The following is an 11,023-nucleotide window of genomic DNA, read 5'->3' as shown; positions in this document are numbered from 1 at the left end:
TTGATTGACTCCGCAGAGAGGCCAATTGCATAACAGAAAGTGGCTCCGCCCCGCCTATAGCTATGATTAGATATCTCATCGGAACTGACCCCGGTCAAAGTTAGGCACGTACGAACTCTTCGAAGGAAAATCTCACTGGACATAGCTTTTAATTGGCCATCAGCCATAAACATGAAGGCGGGGTCATCGAGACTTGCTTTTGCTGTAAGTTGAAAGCTATTAAAAATTGCCTGGACCGGACAAAGAGCGTTACCTTTTTGGCGCGCTAATGGAACTTCACAATTTCTGGATTGAAATTGATAAACCTTGCTCCATCGAATGAGCAAGGAAGCACCCCAAGTGAAAAAAGATACATCACGTCGGCGAAGGTGTTTGTCAGGTAAAAAATGGTCTGGCATTACGTTACTTTTTCTCAGAAGTCCAAAAACATACAAAGGCTGATAGCCCATACCGTTGCGTCTTTTGATGACCTTAGATTGAGCTGTGACAGTAGTTTGCCTAATAAATCGGGAGTTATGGGTCTCTTTCTAATAACACTGTCGCCTAATTGGCGTCTTATTCCTCTTAAAGTACAACTTAAGGCAAAATCATTTGTGAGTGGGTTAGGTAAACCCCATTCTGCATGCAAAATACGTACAATATTTAAATACTGTTTGACAGAGTTATATTTTAAAGTTTTAGCTAGGAAAGCAGAATAACGGCATAAAGTGCTGGAACAGACAGGAACTGCAGAATATCCAAGTCTATTGCAAAATCGTAGATACGCATGTCTTTTTGGTATTGTCAGCAAATGCACAACTTGTATACTGTCTAACTGCTCTCTCAAGATCCATCTCGAGTGAGTCAGGAATTAAATAAAATAATACCCAGCGTTACTCATGTGACTTAACAAATTGTTCATGCCCCCGTTCTCATGTAGACGTGAAACACTGTCAGCTAAAACATTTGCAATTCCTCTATAATAAACAGCTTTTAAACGAAAGTTGAATATTGCTGACAACCAGAAAACCCTGCGTAACGAATTCATTACGATTGCGTCTTTGCTCGAACTTTTGTTAATTATTGCTCATGCTGCCATATTGTCTAAATGAATAAACACTTTCTTATTCGCAAGTTTACTGGCCCATTGCGTAATAGCTGGTTCTAAGGCAAGCACCTCAAGATAGTTTATGGGCATATTGGATGTCCAACTTGACCACGGCGTATAAACAATCTCCCCATTATAAAAGCCTCCAGCTGCTAATTTACAAGCATCAATACTGACAGCCGTCCTGGGACGCCCATCCACCATCGGCATGTTTCCGTTAAAAATATCCAGGAATCGCAGCCACCAAACGATATCTTCTTTCATGTCTTGCGTAACGAGTGTCCTATGCCATGCACTTTTAAGTTTGTTCGCACGGTCGAATAGCCTGCGCATGTGGAATCTGCCCCCATAGATACATTGTGTGAGAAAATTGAGTTTACACCGGCCAAACTTTGGATCTGCCTTTTTGTCACCTTTTTTACTATTTTAAAATAATCTAATAACGATTTTATTTCCGCAATTTTCGCGCTCGGTATACTGGTAGTCATTGAAATGGAGTCAAGAACAATCCCAAAGAAAATGATACGCTGTGTCGGTCCTTCGATTTTACTATAATTTGTAGCAAACCCTAACTCACGCAAAAGCTTTAACAAGGTATCTAAAACTATCTGACATTCCCGATACGTCTGAGTAATAATTATAAAATCGTCGAGATATACTACTATATCGCTAAAACCTTTGTTAGCCATCAAAACACGTACAGATTGAGTAATTTTATTAAAAATTTCCGGGCATTTCGCTCCACCGAAAGGAAGTCTTCGGTCGACCATAAATGTATTATGACTATCACCGTTAAATTTCCATTTCAGACCCGTTGCTCTAAAGTTTGAAGGATGTACTTTTACTGATCTGTAAGCGTATGCTAAGTCGACTTTGGCGAAGTAACAATTAGGTGTGACTAAATCTATGGCGTCTTGAATCGATTGATACTGAAAATGATTTACACTTGCGTTGTCATTGAGAGAGAAACCTGTCGGTCGCGAACAGTCGTGAATTATTCTCACTTTCTTAGAACCTTTCTTGGGTATAGCGCCAAGAGCAGAAACAATGGTCGGTTTTTCGTTTACAATTTTGTAGTGTCCAATATCTAGTTCCGTTTTTATTTGTGCTTCGGTACGCGCGCGCATTTCGCCGTCCGTGGCAGACTTATAATTGACCTTACGACAGGATTTGATTGACAGGTCCTATCAGCCAATCAGAATATAGGGCTGATAAGCCGTGTTGCTATCCGCCATTTTGTCCGTCAAACTGACCAGAGTCCGTCATATACATGCGCTGGCAATTCCTCGCCTTTTTAAGTATTATGGTAAAAAGGTGTTGTCATGGCACTTGTAATTCGGATACAAGGTAGCCAGGCCGACTAAAGATGGCTTCCAATTCGTTCCGTATTCGAAACCAGCGAGTTATTTAGAAAAATGCAAGTGCTGTATCAGACTCTGTGGAAGACCTCATCAACAGCTGAACTTGGAAATTTTGAAAGATCGTTCAAAGGCGAAACATCTATACGTCTGTACAAAAGTATTTTTTTGAACAAAACTACGTATTTCAATCCACTCAAAATTTATTTAATACTGAAATTGTCCGTGCATGACCTAAATAAGTGTTACTATTTTTAAACTATAAACATCGTACATTTATGCTTTGGCTTGTGTTGCCAAATCGGCATTAATGGCCATTTAATATTAGGTTCAACATGGACACGATTGATTTCATTCAAGATAGAGGTATTTTTGTTGATACCGTTATGTAGTTTTTATAAACTGCTTTGCTTTCAAAGTAAATCAGGAAATATCGTACAACTAAATTTTTGTCCGAACCATCGCATGCTTCCGAATCTCATTTACTCGTATGGTTCCTATGTAAACAATGGCTTTTGTAGCTGTCATTCCGACACATTTCATAGATTTCTTATTTTCATATCAGCACTTTGTCGACGGGAAATCCAATCAAGAAAACCCTGACCCTCAAGAAAACCCTGACCCTCAAGCAGCTACTGTATTTGACCAGCTCACACCAGCTAGGCCTCCTCCAAAACTCAGATAAATATTTGAGCCACCAAAACAAAACGAGAACAGATCGGTCTGAATCGTTAAGGTATTATTTTCTGTATAAAACAATTTATTTCACTGTACATTTAAATCAATTATTATGTTCATTAGAACTTGATTCTGCCAAACATGTGCTGTAAAGACTTAGACTTATTATGAATAAAGAACAAGTCAAACATGTACATATTTTCATTGTTATTCTTATATTTTGGGCCATTTACGTAAATCTACAATATTTAATGATAGTTCATCCAATGTTCAGAGTCCGGATCACATGCACACTCGATTAACAGTATTCTTAAAGTTGCACTCTCACAGAATTCTAGTTTGACACTTTTTGTCTCAGAATCGCCTTATTTTGGCATTCTTTAAATTAAGACCTAATATATAAATCACAAAGCAAACTTCTCCGAGCCAAAATATGATAAATGCAATCGAATCCTGTGTAAGTTGTCAAAGTGATCAATCTGTGAAAGTGCAGCTTTAACAGTGAAAAATAACTTCTGCTAATGCTATATATTTTAAAATATATTTGCCATTGCAATAAAGAGATATTCACCTACAATATCATACATAAACACCAAAGAAATATCAAAGTTTAAGTAATGTTTGCAAAACAACAATGTATTTAATAAATCTGATATTAAATATGCAACAACTGGTGTTATACTTCAGAACTGAAGCTAACATCATAGAGGTACATCCTTCCAAGAATCCATCAAAACAACATGCTGAACAACTTCAAGAACTCTCTTCAAAAGACCACACTTTCCTGAAATAAATAAAAGAATTTAGATGCCAATATTAAAATAAATCAGTTACATGTATTGTTAAATATTTTAATACTAGCTGTAAATGCTACTGCCTTTGATGTTTGCTTTCTACATGTATATAATAATGAAATATTGACAAGATAATAGCTAATGTTTTGTGGTTGTTGTTTTTCTCTGGACAATTAGTCCATTACTTTTGTACAGCAAAGTAAAACTAAATGTTATAAAAAGCTTTAAAACAGGTCGTACCGATTATTTGTAAAACTTGTCATCACTGGTTTTCTCTTGCGGTTGACATTGCCTGGACTGGCAAATATCATGTGTGTGTAGGGGGGGGGGGGGGATGTAGTGTGTGTGGGTTAGAACCAGCTGCCCGGTCAGCTTAGTTGGTTAGAGTGCCGGGCTAGTGTTCTGGTGGTTGTGAATTTGAGCCCCACACCGGGGGCACTTTTCCTCCCAGGTCTACTTTTACAGCCAGAGTGTGTGAACATGTTCCACAATTTCTGTAAGAACAAAAATCAAAGCATGTGAATGTTTGAGCAATGCAAAAGTTACAGATTGGTATCACCCACGATTGTCACTTGTCAACTATTACATTATTATTCATAAGGGAGAGTGTTCAATCGATTAGAACTGAAACTTTTTATGCATAACCCCAATAAACCATTTCTGCTCATACTATAGAATACAAGGTTATACTGTATAGCTGGCATGTAACTGTTATTTAATGTCACTTCCGGGTTCCCCATTCGGGCCATTTATTATTTACTCATATTGTGTTATGATTTAATCTTTGTTTCAACAATACTGTAAGAAGGACCGGTGTAATTAAAAGTTAAACTTACCCTTGTTTGCATTTACAGTATGCGTCTCACACACGCTTTTCCTTTGTATCGATGTCAATGTTGACAACATGGCGGCTATCCGATTTTCTCTGACTTGGATAGATTTCATCCGTAAATGTTAGATATCGTCATTTTCTAAAGATAAATCGAGCCTTCCGATGTAGCAGCCAGTTACAAATTCCTTTGACTTCTATTTTTTTCGCATTGTAATGTCACATTTATGATAATTTGTCAGGAATATCGGAAAGCGAAACGACGCGATACGCCATTACTTCCTCGTTTGTTTGACGGACATAGACAGAGTTCGCTCCCTTGATATCAGGGGGCGTGGCTTAGAAGCCGCTGTCGTAAGGTCAATTGTCTACGTCAACCGATTTTTCAATTTTGTCCGAATTCACAATTTGAAACCCATTTTTGATACCCGAAAGAATATATTCGCGATCGACATAATTTGGCGGTAAATTTCTTTCCCATGCTTCATAGTTTAGGGCCGTGGAGTGTCAGGCTTCCTTCGTTTGATTCGTTCCAGATGCAGGCGATGACCACGTGGCTTGTCTGGGTGTCTGTTGTTGTTGCTGCCTCACGTGACGGTAGCGGCAGTTTAAGCCAAAGGGACACACTCCCTTTGCTTTGAAGATGCGGCAATCTTCTTGCTGGGGTTTAGGAACATTTTGCGACGGCATTTCGGACCCATGTTTAATGCGTTTTGGGATAAGAATTTGTAGTTCCATATGCGGCGAGAACGTGCCCCATTGGAAATCATGCTCCGTCTGCAGCTCTCCGTCTGCAGCTCTCTGTACGTATAGTCAAAATTGAGCACACTACTCCATACATAAATATCCGCGAACTCGAATATTTTGGTTGTATATGCCAGATAAAACTCGATGTCATCACGCTGAAGTTGACCACTATTCATCAGGTGGTTCATCAGCCGCATGTTTCTCTAATGTGCTGGGAGATGTCTCGTCACCGAGTAATAGGTCTAAAGTTTTACCTGCCTCCGCCAACACATCGGCATTATGGCGTCCCGGAACAGTACACGGAGCCGTACACGGTGCAGGAGCCGGCGTCTTGTTAGCCTCCTGATCGCCATTCCACTTGTTCACTTCCTTTACAATCAACTTAAATGATCCCACCGGTAGTCCAAGCTCTTTCAAGTCTTTAACTTCTACAAGCTGTAATGCTTCTTTGGTATATAGTTCCTCATTCCGCAGACACTGAGTCACTTTTCTTGGAAGTTTTAAACTGTTCGCCCACGCATCAAAATTAAATTCCTCACTTTCTATGGAACCGTTCACCTCAGTCACTTCTTCACCTGCCGACATATTAGCACATATAATAATCCGATTGTAAACAGCTACATATACAATGTCTTATACAAATATTAAGCACCAGCTTGCTTCACGTGCGCTCACCACTAACAGAATGCGCAAGGAACTCTCAGAATCCCGCGTGGTCAAGGGTCGACACGGTCTGGTGCGCCCACGCTGCGCATATTGCTCGCTTGTTTAAAGACCTAGATCGGTAGTCCTGGAGAACTGGTCTGTGATTGACAGGGGGAATTAACACATGCTGGGTAATGGGGTCATTGAAAATCAGTTTGCTGGTCATAATCATTATTAGCAGCACGGGTCAGTCTGGAATATTTTTGCTTGGGTAAAGAGAAGAAATATTTGAACACAAATTGTTTAGAGTATGTTTATAGCTTTATATATTATAATGCAAGCCCATGTAGATTAGATTTAATAAAATTTAATTCAATACATTATTACCATCAATAATGAGTATATGTAATAGGACAATGATGTAAAACATAATTTAAAAAAACACATACATATATATTTAAATATAAAACAGTTTTCTAGAAATAATTGTTACATGATAAATGTGATTTTAAGGATGCATACCAATAATACAAATTAAATTTGATACAGTTATAAAATGTGTAAAAATCTAGTAAATACCGTTTCAAAATGAAAAAGAATGTATTTTAATTCTACACATTGTATTCAAACGTTGTACTGTATATACGTACTGTTGTAAGCTACAACTACATATAGCACTAGTTGTAATATAACTGAGGTTATTGAGACTGTAGTAATCATAATCATGCACATAACCTTGGCTGTACAGTTTAAATGATATGTTTGAGAACAATGGTATAAATAGTATACTTATAAATAATAATCATTGCGATTACGTTGTTATCACAAGAAGGTACAAAAATATTTTAAATTTCCTCATCATAATGATCAACATTATCTACATTTTGGTCAATTGCTCCTTGTATGATCTGTCCATCTTCTTTCACACTTACAAGGAGAGACCAGATGTCATTTACAAATTTGTACGTTTTTTTTCTTATATGCTTTTTTCCCAAGGTTTCTACGATTATGTTGAACATTTTGACGATTGGACCGGGACGTGTATGGTCCATCAACATGTTCATTCCAGCTTAGCGTTGCTAGATCAATCCTGGTTTGGTAGCTTGAATTTTTATAGTGTATTCGTTTGTCTAAGTAAATTAAAACACTGTTGTTGAAACTTTTAACATAAAATGTGTCTTTAGATAGTTCATAGTCTGCAGCATTTTTATAATGTGTAAGTTTATGGAGGAAATTCTGCAAAAGTCTTACAGCCACTGGGTCTCGTAACACAATATAGTCCGGAACAAAGTTCGGTGTTTTGCATTGTGACTCTGCAGGACAATTTTAATGAATATTTTGAAAATGAGGTATACAGTTGTCTATTATAGCACGTAATTCGTCAGGGTTGTTTCTGCAATTGTCTATGGCAAAGTACAAGTGGTTACGTACTCTGGCTGCTTTGTCAGACAGTTGTGGGTGCCATGTTATTGCAATATTTTTTTGAGCTCCAGATGAAATTTGTTTTATTCCTTTAGATACCGGCTTTGTCGCGTGCCACTTTTCGTTACAGTTTTTTACATTTTCTTTGGTTCTAATGGTCTTATTTACTGAAAGATTGCGGTCATGAGCATGTATATTTACTTGCACATTTTGGGTTTCAAAATCATTATACATTTGCTGGCATCCAATTGTTTCATGTTTTTGTGTGCAACGTTCTTGCTCTTTTGTGATGTGTTGCATATTTATTACTTTATGAGAATGATTTCCAAGGGCAACATGGTCAGTGTGATAGCTGTTTTTCCGACAGTGGTGGCGTGCATCTGTGAGGACGGTGATTCCTTTCTCACCTTTATCCTTGGATAACTGTACTTCATCTAGCAGTGCAAACTGTACAGACTCTCTAGCTAGAACTCTAATTATAGCAGCAAATGTTAGAGCAGATTGCAGTCGAAAGTGATCTGTAAGTATTCCAAACTCAGCAAATTCTGCAAATCTTTCATACTGTATTTGAGAAATACCAGAGCACAAAAATGCCATCATCATCCGATAATTAATGGTGTAATGCTTCCCAATGGTGGTAGAGGAACACCAGCTTAGTCTGTGTCCATTTGGGCAGTCCCATGTCAGTTCTGCCACATGACCAGATTGGGCTAACGTTGATGGCCTTACACGTTGATCACAACCATCATTGTGGTCACCAATTCTGTCCACCAATTCAAATAAGCATTTATATTCGCATATAAACATTCCATTTTTAGAGTTACCTAGTATTTCATCAGGATTTTTTTGCGCGCTTTCATTTTTCAACTGGAGTTTTTTCGACTTTGCGCTTTCTGTATTCATAAAATGGTCGAATACATCCTTTGTTGTTTTCAGGTTATTTTCCTTTTTTAGTTTCTCTAATTTCTGTTCAAATACCAGTTTTTCATTTTCTGTAGTAAATTGAACTTCGAATTGTTTTCTCGGTTTCGCATATGTGTAATGCTTTATATCTCCATTACTAAGTCGTTTCAGTTTTTTTATTAGTTTAACATCCTTTTCAACCACATCAATGTTTGTAATATCATCCAAACACATTTTGTATGATTACATGTATGTTATGACATTAGGGATTTGTAAAATATCAATGAAAGTTCCAACAAGAAAATATAGCGCACTGCTATCACACATTTGCTGGCAATAGATTTTAACACTGAATGTTATTATTTACTCGTAATCTTTATACCTTTTTATAAATTAATTCTGCTACAGTAATTGTAAGTTACAGTGTAGAACGTTTTGTATTTCAAATATTCTGCCAAATTCCTTGCAAATCATTGGCTGAGGAAACATACATGTATAACAGACCCCATAAAATCATCCCAGCATCCCTGGAGGGAAGTTCATCCTGTGAGTGGAGAAATTAAATTAAGAAACTTAATTCTACTTTAACTGAGGTGGGAGTAAAAACACCTACCTTGGCCGCTCATGTGATTCACAAGGCGCACAGAGTGTTCTGTGGAAACTCGGTAACCCTCGTTTACGCAAAAGAACACCTTGGGTTGTCCTTTCTTCCACCTCAGATAAGTTGTTCCAAAAAAATAACCAAATTCGTATCTTGCTCACGGGCAAAGATAAAACAAGTACCCGTATGGAACGCATTTTTTTATTATTATCACACATTTACCTCCCTTGTTGAAGACCGTCATCTATAGCATCACGGAAACCTTGCCTGTGGCAATATTTAGAATCCTAATTTAGTCTTTTTCCGCTTCAGATGGCACAATAAAAAGTTTAAACGCTCAATTGAAGAAATAATGCTGCACTCTCCCCAGAATTATTTCAATAACGATTTGACTATTAACGTAATCTGAATCACTGCGCACTTGTCCATGACAACCATGCATTATCACATATCTATACGCCTTTATTTTCTCTACGGACAAAAGAGTTCCCGAGAAAGCAATACATTTTTACTCTATATTGTTAAAAAGAGGTGGAAGATAAGGCATCTACCGCTCGTAAAAGATAGGTTCATCCCAACCCTCGCGCAGGGTGTTCTGCGGAAACTCGGTAAACCTCGTTTCCGCAAAACACCCTATGCTCGGGTTAGGATGAATATATCTTACACTCTCGGCTATGAAATTTACATTAAATCTTACACTCTCGGCTATAGAAGATACTTTTAATCTTACACTCTCGGCTATGGAAGATACTTGTAATCTTACACTCTCGGCTATGGAATTTACATTTAATCTTACACTCTCGGCTATGGAAGATACATTTAATCTTACACTCTCGGCTATGGAATTTACATTTAATCTTACACTCTCGGCTATGGAAGATACTTTTAATCTTACACTCTCGGCTATGGAATTTACTTTTAATCTTACACTCTCGGCTATGGAAGATACTTTTAATCTTACACTCTCGGCTATGGAATTTACATTTAATCTTACACTCTCGGCTATGGAATTTACTTTTAATCTTACACTCTCGGCTATGGAAGATACTTTTAATCTTACACTCTCGGCTATGGAATTTACATTTAATCTTACACTCTCGGCCATTGAATTTACATTTAATTTTACACTCCCGGCTATGGAATTTACTTTTAATCTTACACTCTCGGCTATGGAAGATACTTTTAATCTTACACTCTCGGCCATGGAATTTACATTTAATCTTACACTCTCGGCTATGGAATTTACTTTTAACCTTACACTCTCGGCTATGGAATTTTCTTTTAAACTTACACTCTCGGCTATGGAAGATACTTTTAATCTTACACTCTCGGCTATGGAAGATGCTTTTAATCTTACAGTCTCGGCTATGGAAGATACTTTTAATATAACACTCTCGGCTATGGAAGATGCTTTTAATCTTACACTCTCGGCTATGGAAATTACATTTAATCTTACACTCTCGGCTATGGAAATACTTATATTATCCACACATTTTACAGTCAATAGCATGACTGTAGCACGTTTGTTTAAAGGCCTAGCTAAAGCCTTCCGCAATAAAAACAACAAAAAAACAACGTGTATATGTACACAACCTCTATTAAGTGCTTTCAAGAGCTGAATAACAAATTCAACCTAAAAACCATAATTGTGATCAAAATGCATCATAGGCTGTCGTATACTAAATATGAAAAAGAAAAGGAAAAACAAACGATTAACAATGAATAAATAGGAAAACGTACTTATCCAAAATGCACGTTTCTAAGCAAGCAATATTGAAATGTGACAGTGGCATTAGTCAGATTTCGCGGAATTAAGAACGGATAATTGACGCATCTTATCTGCTTTGCGCATCTGTTGAATCATAGTAACAATATATCTCAGAGTTTGTAATAATAAAGAAACGCTTTTGGACAATCCGATTTTCCCGTCGATGATCTAGTCTAAAAAAAGACCTTCCG

The 11,023-nt window shown here is 37.4% G+C and overlaps 1 long non-coding RNA gene across 1 annotated transcript; it reads right to left on the bottom strand.

The window, feature by feature from the left end:
- Positions 1–3,315: 3,315 nt before the first annotated feature.
- LOC128235360 (uncharacterized) lies at positions 3,316–5,019 on the bottom strand. The gene is made up of 3 exons (XR_008261200.1): positions 4,754–5,019; positions 4,158–4,411; positions 3,316–3,907 (listed from the first exon to the last, which is right to left on the bottom strand). It is a non-coding gene; the product is annotated as an uncharacterized LOC128235360 (long non-coding RNA).
- Positions 5,020–11,023: the final 6,004 nt, after the last annotated feature.

Source organism: Mya arenaria, chromosome 5 (genome assembly GCF_026914265.1).
Source record: "Mya arenaria isolate MELC-2E11 chromosome 5, ASM2691426v1".
Lineage (NCBI taxonomy): Eukaryota > Metazoa > Mollusca > Bivalvia > Myida > Myidae > Mya > Mya arenaria.
This window is presented reverse-complemented; position numbering and strand designations above follow the sequence as displayed.